This window comes from Camelina sativa, chromosome 5, assembly GCF_000633955.1.
Source record: "Camelina sativa cultivar DH55 chromosome 5, Cs, whole genome shotgun sequence".
NCBI classification, from domain to species: Eukaryota; Viridiplantae; Streptophyta; class Magnoliopsida; order Brassicales; family Brassicaceae; genus Camelina; species Camelina sativa.
Window position 1 is genome coordinate 12,244,473 of NC_025689.1, and position 7,884 is coordinate 12,252,356.

A 7,884-nucleotide genomic window follows, 5' to 3' on the forward strand; every position below is an offset into this window, starting at 1 on the left:
ATGTTGTATTGACCTCGTCATGATTTGTCTGCAGGTTGTTCCAGGATATGGACACGGTGTTCCGCGCAAAACTGATCCAACGGCAAAGAGAGTTTGCCTTGAAGCATTTACCTGATGACCCTCTTTTGCAGCTGATACTTTTTTNTTTGCCTTGAAGCATTTACCTGATGACCCTCTTTTGCAGCTGGTACTTTTTTTTTTCTTCTTTCTATTCTTTTGTGCTTTCAAAGTTCTATCAATGTCCAGTGGCTTACAAATATTTTCTACTCTGTAGGTGTCAAAAGCTTTACGAAGTTGTGCCACCATGTTCTCACCGAGCTTAGAAAGGTAGTATCTCTATCATTTCTAGTATAACAGGGGGATCGTTTCATGTAATGGATTACGTTGAAAGTATGACAAGGCTTGCGAACTCCTTTGCCGATCATTTCGCATTTGAATATACTTGCAAATGCTATGATGGCTTGTTATAGGTGAAGAACCCGTGACCAAATTGGTCTTTTGTGTTTCATATTCCGCTTTTTCTTTATTAAAGTTAAACGAAACAGGAGTTTTTGCTCTTTAATGGGGTTTCTTTCTTTCTTTTGGGTGAAACGAAACAGGTGGTGTGTTCCTGTGTTCCTACCCGGACGGACGATGGTTTATTCGACTCTGCTTTTTTCTTGTCAGTCGCCTGGCGTTTCTAACTGTAAGTAACAACATCATTCAAACTCATTAAAAAGGTATATACAAATCTTAATTAATGGTCTTGTTTCTTTTTTTTTTCTTCTTTTGCGTGAAACAGGTGTGTGTGGTGTTCGTGTTCGTGTTCCAATCTGAAGGGCAATGACTCAGACTTTTTTGGAGGACCAAGTAGATTCAGAGGCACAAAAACGGATCCGACATGAAGCCATAACTAAGGTGACTGCTACATGTTCTTGATCACACCTTCTTGCTTCCTCTACCAGCAACTCAGCTTCTCTCTCTCTCCTCCATGGTTTGCCTTCCAACTTTGCTTTTCGTTTTGTTTTCTTATGGATCCGACAATGTGCCCTTTGTAATAACATGTCTCTTTCTCGTAGGTGCATGTTGGCCATGGAGGATACACAAGGAGCCAAGTGAAGAGCCCAGATGTTTGTTCTGTTGGCTGGTGGACTCGAGGTAGGAGGCTGCAGAGCCAAACTCAAAGGCCAAGGTTCTATTTTTATTCTTTGTTTTCTATCTTACAGGTTTTTATGTTTCTTTCCCTCAACGTCTTTCTAATCTCATACTTTGCTTCTCTACTTGTTTTCCTAGCCAAACTTATTCTCTGTTTTTCCTTTCTTATGGATCCGACATTGTGCCCTTTGAAATATCATTTCCCTTTCTCGTAGGTGCATCTTGGCCATGGAGGATACACAAGGAGCCAAGTGAAGAGGACTCAAAAAAGTTCAGCATTTACTCTTCACTGGAGTGGTACAGGTTTCGAGTATTTTTTAATTAGATTGTTAATTGCTCATAGCTTGGTGCTTGGATGATTGGTTCACCCTGCTTCTAACAATTTTGGAATCTTTGTTTTATATAGGTGATATTTCCATGGATGTTTGATGAGATTCATGCCTTGAAGCCATTCAAAGCTGCCGCTTATCTCTTGGCCAGCCAAGAAGGAGGATTTCGCCTCTCCATTATATGATTGTTGCTACATTAAAAACTAACAAGGTTTGTTTCTTAGAATCTTTCATCTGTTTTTCTTTTCTTATGGATCCGACAATGTATGATCTGTTTTCACATGTCTCTTTCTGGTAGGTGCATGTTGGCCATTGAAGACGCCCAAGGAGCCTAGTAAACACTGAAGAGCCCAGATGCTTGTTCTGTTGACTGGTGGACTCGAGGAAGGAGGTTGCTTGCAGAGCAAACTCAAAGGCCAAGGTTCCATTTTTTTTTTTCTGTTTTTGATAGTTGTTTGTTTCACTTGAGCTCAAATTAGAATCCTCTTGGCGATTTTTATAGTTGTTTCAGTTTTTCAATACTATGGAAGGGTGGCTTATCATGGCTATGCTGCAGATTGTACTGTGATATAGCAGCATTGCCCTGCTATACCATTCATGATGATGACTACTCTTGTGTTGATTGCTGCACAGGTGACAAGAGGTTGAAGATGAGTGGAAATTTTAATCTATGACATTGTGGTGGGTGATGTCATACCTCTGAACATTGGCAATCAAGTGGGTGCTTTATTCTCTCCTTTTCATTTTATTTTTGTCCATATATACTCCCATGTGTCTAATCGAAATTAATAATTTATCTTTAGGTTCCTGCAGATGGAGTTTTAATATCCGGCCACTCTCTTGCCCTTGATGACTGGAGAGAGCACAATCGTGTGTTTTCGTGTTTCCTATTTGACTCTTTTATCCTTTCTACTATATAGTATGACTAAAGGTTGATTTGCAGGTGTGGAGGCTATCTGCTTGTGAGATAATGGGATCTGCCACCATTATTTGCAGCGGTAAAACTGGAACACTAACGTTAAATCGTGTGTTTTCTTGTATCCATCCTATCATAATGAAATTGTCTACTTTCTCGTCCCACTTTGGTATAACTCCTAATAGTCGACTTCCTTTTTATTGCTAGGTTAACAAGGACTCTTGCAAAAAAATGCCGCTCTCATAAGTAATGATGTAGCTGCTATTTCATGTGGTGACATTCCACTTACCGCTGTGCAGGTTTAAGTTTCTACTTTCTCTCTTTCTCTATTGTTCTGATGCTTTCTTCTCTTCTGCAGCTGTCAATTACTAACCCTAGGCCTTTGTTTTACTAAATCTTGGTTATAATTAATATAGTGGCCTTTCTTTCAAATGTAGATACTACACTGCTTTTTGGCTGTCTCAAGGAGTCTGTCATCTGATCACAGGTACATCCACAGACATACTTTTGCGCTATTGACAATTCTCTTTGAAAAAAACCACATTCATCTTTGTGATGCTGTTTTCTCTTTCTCGTTTCAGCTGATATGGGACCGGGTTCTTGGACTGCCACTAGAGCGGAGAATGTAAACATGGAGAGGTTACATGTCCTCTAATAGGTGAAACTTTGCAACTCCGTGGGGTTCTTAAGCTCTCCCTAAACCACCATAGGTTAGCTTTTTTTTCTCTTTTACATCTTCTCATATAATTTGGTCTCATTGCTCACTCCACCATCGTTGTTGTTGGTTGATAGTAATAGATTGAAAATCCTGGATTGGATCTAACTTCCTTTATCTTGTGTTTTAGGATTATCCGGTTCTTTGGTGTTGGTTTTACGGGATCTTTGGCAACTTCACTCGTCCAAAGCCTGGGGGATCACAGGTGGTGGTTGTGCAACTTTTGCCTTTTCAGGCTGTTAACGTTTTCCCCTTTAATATTTATTTGGTTTTCCTTGAATCGATCATTAGATTTTAACTTGCTTGTTCTTTTCTAGGGTTTGGTGTTTCTAACTTGTTGTTCTGTGTTTTTTTTCCAGGTTTTGGGTGACGTTTTTATCAATCATTGTTGGCTTTGATGACATGCTTCTTCTCTGTGCTACGTCTTCACTCTTCAGGGGTTTTGTTCTTCCTCTTAACACATCTTTTACTTCTTTTTCTTCTGTTTTTTTACCTTACATTTTTGTTTTTCGTCTTGCAGGTCTTTTGGAAGCGAATTATTATCTGATCATCACCTTCTTATCCATTACGTCTTCAGGCTCACGGGTTCCTTCTTCTCCATCTCTATTTGCTTTTGATTTTCACTTTGATTTCTAGATACATGTTACTAATTAATTACTTGTTGTTTTCTTCTTGTTGGTTTAGATTTGTGGAGGAGGATCTTACGATTGATCGGTGATGGCTTTGACTGATCCCTGTCAGTTGTCACTCCTATTCATGTTATTCTTCTATGGTTTGGTTTCTAGACTGAATCCCTTAAAATCTTTGTTATTATGTTCATGCGATTTTTAACTCTCTGTCATTTTAGAATTTGGAGGATGCTTTGATCGGTGGGTGATGGTTTTGATAGATCTCTCTGCACTAAATCTTCAGGTAGTGTTCTTCCTCTCAACCGATTTTTTTCTTTTTTTCTATATAAGTGAAAACATCTATGTCCCTCTTTTACAGTGCGGGAGGTTCGGAGAGAAAGCATTTTGAGACTGCGAATGATTTCAGAGTTTAACTTTCAGGTTACCTTGCATCCATAAGTCTTTTTTCCTAGCGGTTGCTTTATCTAATAGGGGCTATTGTTGGTCCTCTGTTTCTTGTGTTTCCTAGATGTTCTTGCTGTGTTCACATACATTCAGATGAGAGAGATGCTCCACGATGTCTCGATTGAGATAAACTAGATGGTGTTTGGTTTCACAACTGCCGCAGGCTCGTATAAGCATTATTTATGTTTTTTTACCTGTCTTGGTTTCCCTGTCTCGAGTTCTTGTATATAAAAGTTGTTTTTTCTTATTCTTCAGGCATTGGAAACTTTCTATGAGAAGTTGGATCCAGATTTCATCAACATCAAGACAAAGGCCAGAGAGGTACGTGTCACTTATCCTTGTATATGTATCAATATCGTGACTATTGTCTCAGCGATATACATTTTTAAGGTTTTGAAGGATAGTCTTGGCATGTAATCTTGGCTTGAGTTATAGAAGAAAACAGTCTTAGCACATAATTCTATCTGTAATAAATTCATTGTGTTTTTGCGTGCAGCTTGTTGGAAAAGATGCTCTAGCAGAAAGGTAACAAAATCACCTTGGAAACAGGTAAGATTTCTTGGCTCCCTTCGTTTTGGTTTAGTTCTCTCTCTTTCTCTCAACGGGTCATATATTCACTCACTCTCAAACAGGTAAGATTTCTTGTGTGTTCTGTTGTTTTTTTTTTGTTGCAGGGAAGCTCAATCGTGGTCTCTCCGATTGAAGCAAGGCCAATGTTTGACTGATAAAGAGACGTTCATTTTGTGTGCTCTCAGGTGTTGCACTGAATGGGTAATTCCCTTTTTTATTCTCTCTCTCTCTTTTTCTGACTTTCTTTCTCTTTCATCTCAATGCTCGTTTTATCTTTTGCATTGCAGGTTCAAGTTTATTTTCTTGTGCTTGATGATGCATCATGGACAACTCTCACACGTCGTGGTCACTGGTCAGCATTGTTCGTTCAGACGGCCAAAGGTTTGTATGATACAATTATGTACTGGTTCTCTTTACTCGTATACTTGTTTTTGTTGTGAGATGGGTTAAAGCTTCTTTTCTTCTTTTTTCAATTTTCAGCGGAATGCTAATTTTCGTTTCCTTATATCCAAGTGCCAAAAGAGTTCCAAAAGGCATATGAGAATGGATTTCACAAGTCAAAGTGTGCTTTTCAAGTTTCTGGTTTAGTTATTGATAGTGTTTCATAGTAGCTGGTATCATAACAAAAAAATCGTTTTGTCCAGGTTCTAGGAGCCAACATATGAGGATTGTCTCAACCTGATTGCTCGTGTTCCTGTTGTAGCTGCGTATGTTTATCGGAGGTAATTTTTTTTCATGTTTCTTGTAGCTTCTGAGTTTTCGGTATTGATAGTGTACTCTTAACTTCTATTTTTGTATTTAACTTTCCATTCAATCATTTCAGGATGTACAAGAATGGTGATTCCATCCCCTCAGATACATCTTTGGATTATGGTGCAAATTTGTTTTCCCACATGTTGGGATTTGGTGATGAAAAGATGAAAGAGCTCATGAGGCTTCTTTACATCACTATCCATAGATCTGTATTAATTTCTCCTAAAACAAGCTTCTTGTGTTTATTGTTGTTTTTTCAAGACTTAAAAAAATCTGCCGCCATGATATGTTTGTTTTTCTACTGTTTTATTTTTGCTATAGTAATCTTGGAGGTGGAAATTTGTTTAAGTCTTCAATCTACGTCAGAGCTTCATGAGTTTTTTGTTGTTGTTTTTGTCTATTATTATGTAGGTAGCGTGTGATAGTTATATAATACAATGATTAGTTGGTGAGAACAAATTCTTAGACTCTTATTTGTTTTGTTGCAACAGGAAGCTGCGAAGGAATGTGGAGAAAACATATTGAAAGAGCAGTTAATCTGTTTGGAAGACATTAAACAATAGCAAGGTAAAAACACACAATTCCTCTACCTGTACATGACTGATGAAAGTTTTAAACAAATGGAGCATGCGAAAATGAACACCAGTCTCACTGTTGACCTCGTCATGATTTGTCTGCAGGTTGTTCCAGGATATGGACACGGTGTTCTGCGCAAAACTGATCCAAGATATGTATGGCAAAGAGAGTTCGCCTTGAAGCATTTACCTGATGACCCTCTTTTCCAGCTGGTATTTTTTTTTTTTTTTCTTTCTATTCTGTTGTGCTCTCAAAATTCTATCAATGTCCAGTGGCTTACAAATCTTTCCTACTCTGTAGGGGTCAAAGCTTTACGAAGCTGTGCGACCCTGTTCTCACCGAGCTTAGAAAGGTAGTATCTCTATCATTTCTAGTATAACAGGGGGATCGTTTCATGTAATGGATTACGTTGAAAGTATGACAAGGCTTGCGAACTCCTTTGCCGATCATTTCGAATTTGAATATACTTGCAAATGCTATGATGGCTTGTTATAGAACCCGTCACCAAATGTTGATGCTCACAGTGGGGTCTTGCTGGACCACTATGGTCGAACCGAAGCAAGGTAAGAAGCAGATATTTCTTTTAAAGTAACATCGCGCCATAAGACAAATACCTAATGTTGTGCGTTTTGTAGGTACTACACCGTTCTCTTTGGTGCTTGAAGGAGTCTTGGCATCTGCTCTCAGGTAAATCTATATATTTACACAATGAGTAAATAAGGGAAAGAAAAGAGTCATCAGGAGGCATTGAAAGACAAATAATTTTACTGTCCAACTATCAAAAAGTATCAAACCGGTTATTACAAGATCGATTAAAACCTTTTATACTTAATAACGAATTAGCCAGAAAATTGGCAGCGCTTAAATTTTTTCGATCAGAAGCAATGGCCGATAATATCATCTCATCCCCATTGTCTAATTTGGCTCCTTAACTCTATCCACCTGAAACACACACATAACCTCAGATTTACGCTACAGTGTGCATCAGATTAGAGTTATGAACAGAGGACACAAAGCTCACTGAGGTTTCGAGCAGACTTGGAGGTTAGCGATAAGTGTGTATCACTTCTAGTGTTCTTGTGATTAGTGGATGTTTTTTTCTTAAATCGTCTTTCAGTCCTAAAGACAGTGTACGGACTATTTCAAATTTGATTATGAAATATATATATGATATAAAAATGTAGGTATCAATAACACTACGAACAAGGTGGAGGATCTTCGGTGTTCGAATATTACTATTACGTGACTATTAGTAGTAACAAAACTTTCTATTAGAATTAGTAAAAGAGTTATCTTGATAGAAATAAAAAAAAATTATCTTGAGAGCTGGTGCTTATGATTTCCCAAATTGTTCCAACCTTTTTGATTTGACTTCAGGGTAGAAAAAGTATTAAACTTGTAAAACAGTTAACATTTTTAATATTTGAATTATATAGTAAAAACGAATTAATTGTTAACTTGATTTTCCAGTTTAAAAACGTTTTGATTTGACCTGAGAGTAGGAAAATTTGAAAACGGTAACATATTTGGACCGTTTGAATTATAATATTTTTGTTGAAATATTTAAATACTGGAGTCTATAAATACTCTTTCTTAGGACAGAAATCTGAATCCGCTTAGTCGGTTTATTTACAAATGTCAAATACCCTCTGTTTATCATTCTCTTTGTTCTGTCGTTTCTCAACTCAACTTATCTTATATATATTTCAACATCCGAGAGAAAAGCAAATTCAAAGGCACCGGTAAAATAGTCTAGTTTGTTTATCATTAAAAGATTATTGTTATTAGTCTCTGTTAATTACCCTGTTCGTAATCTTC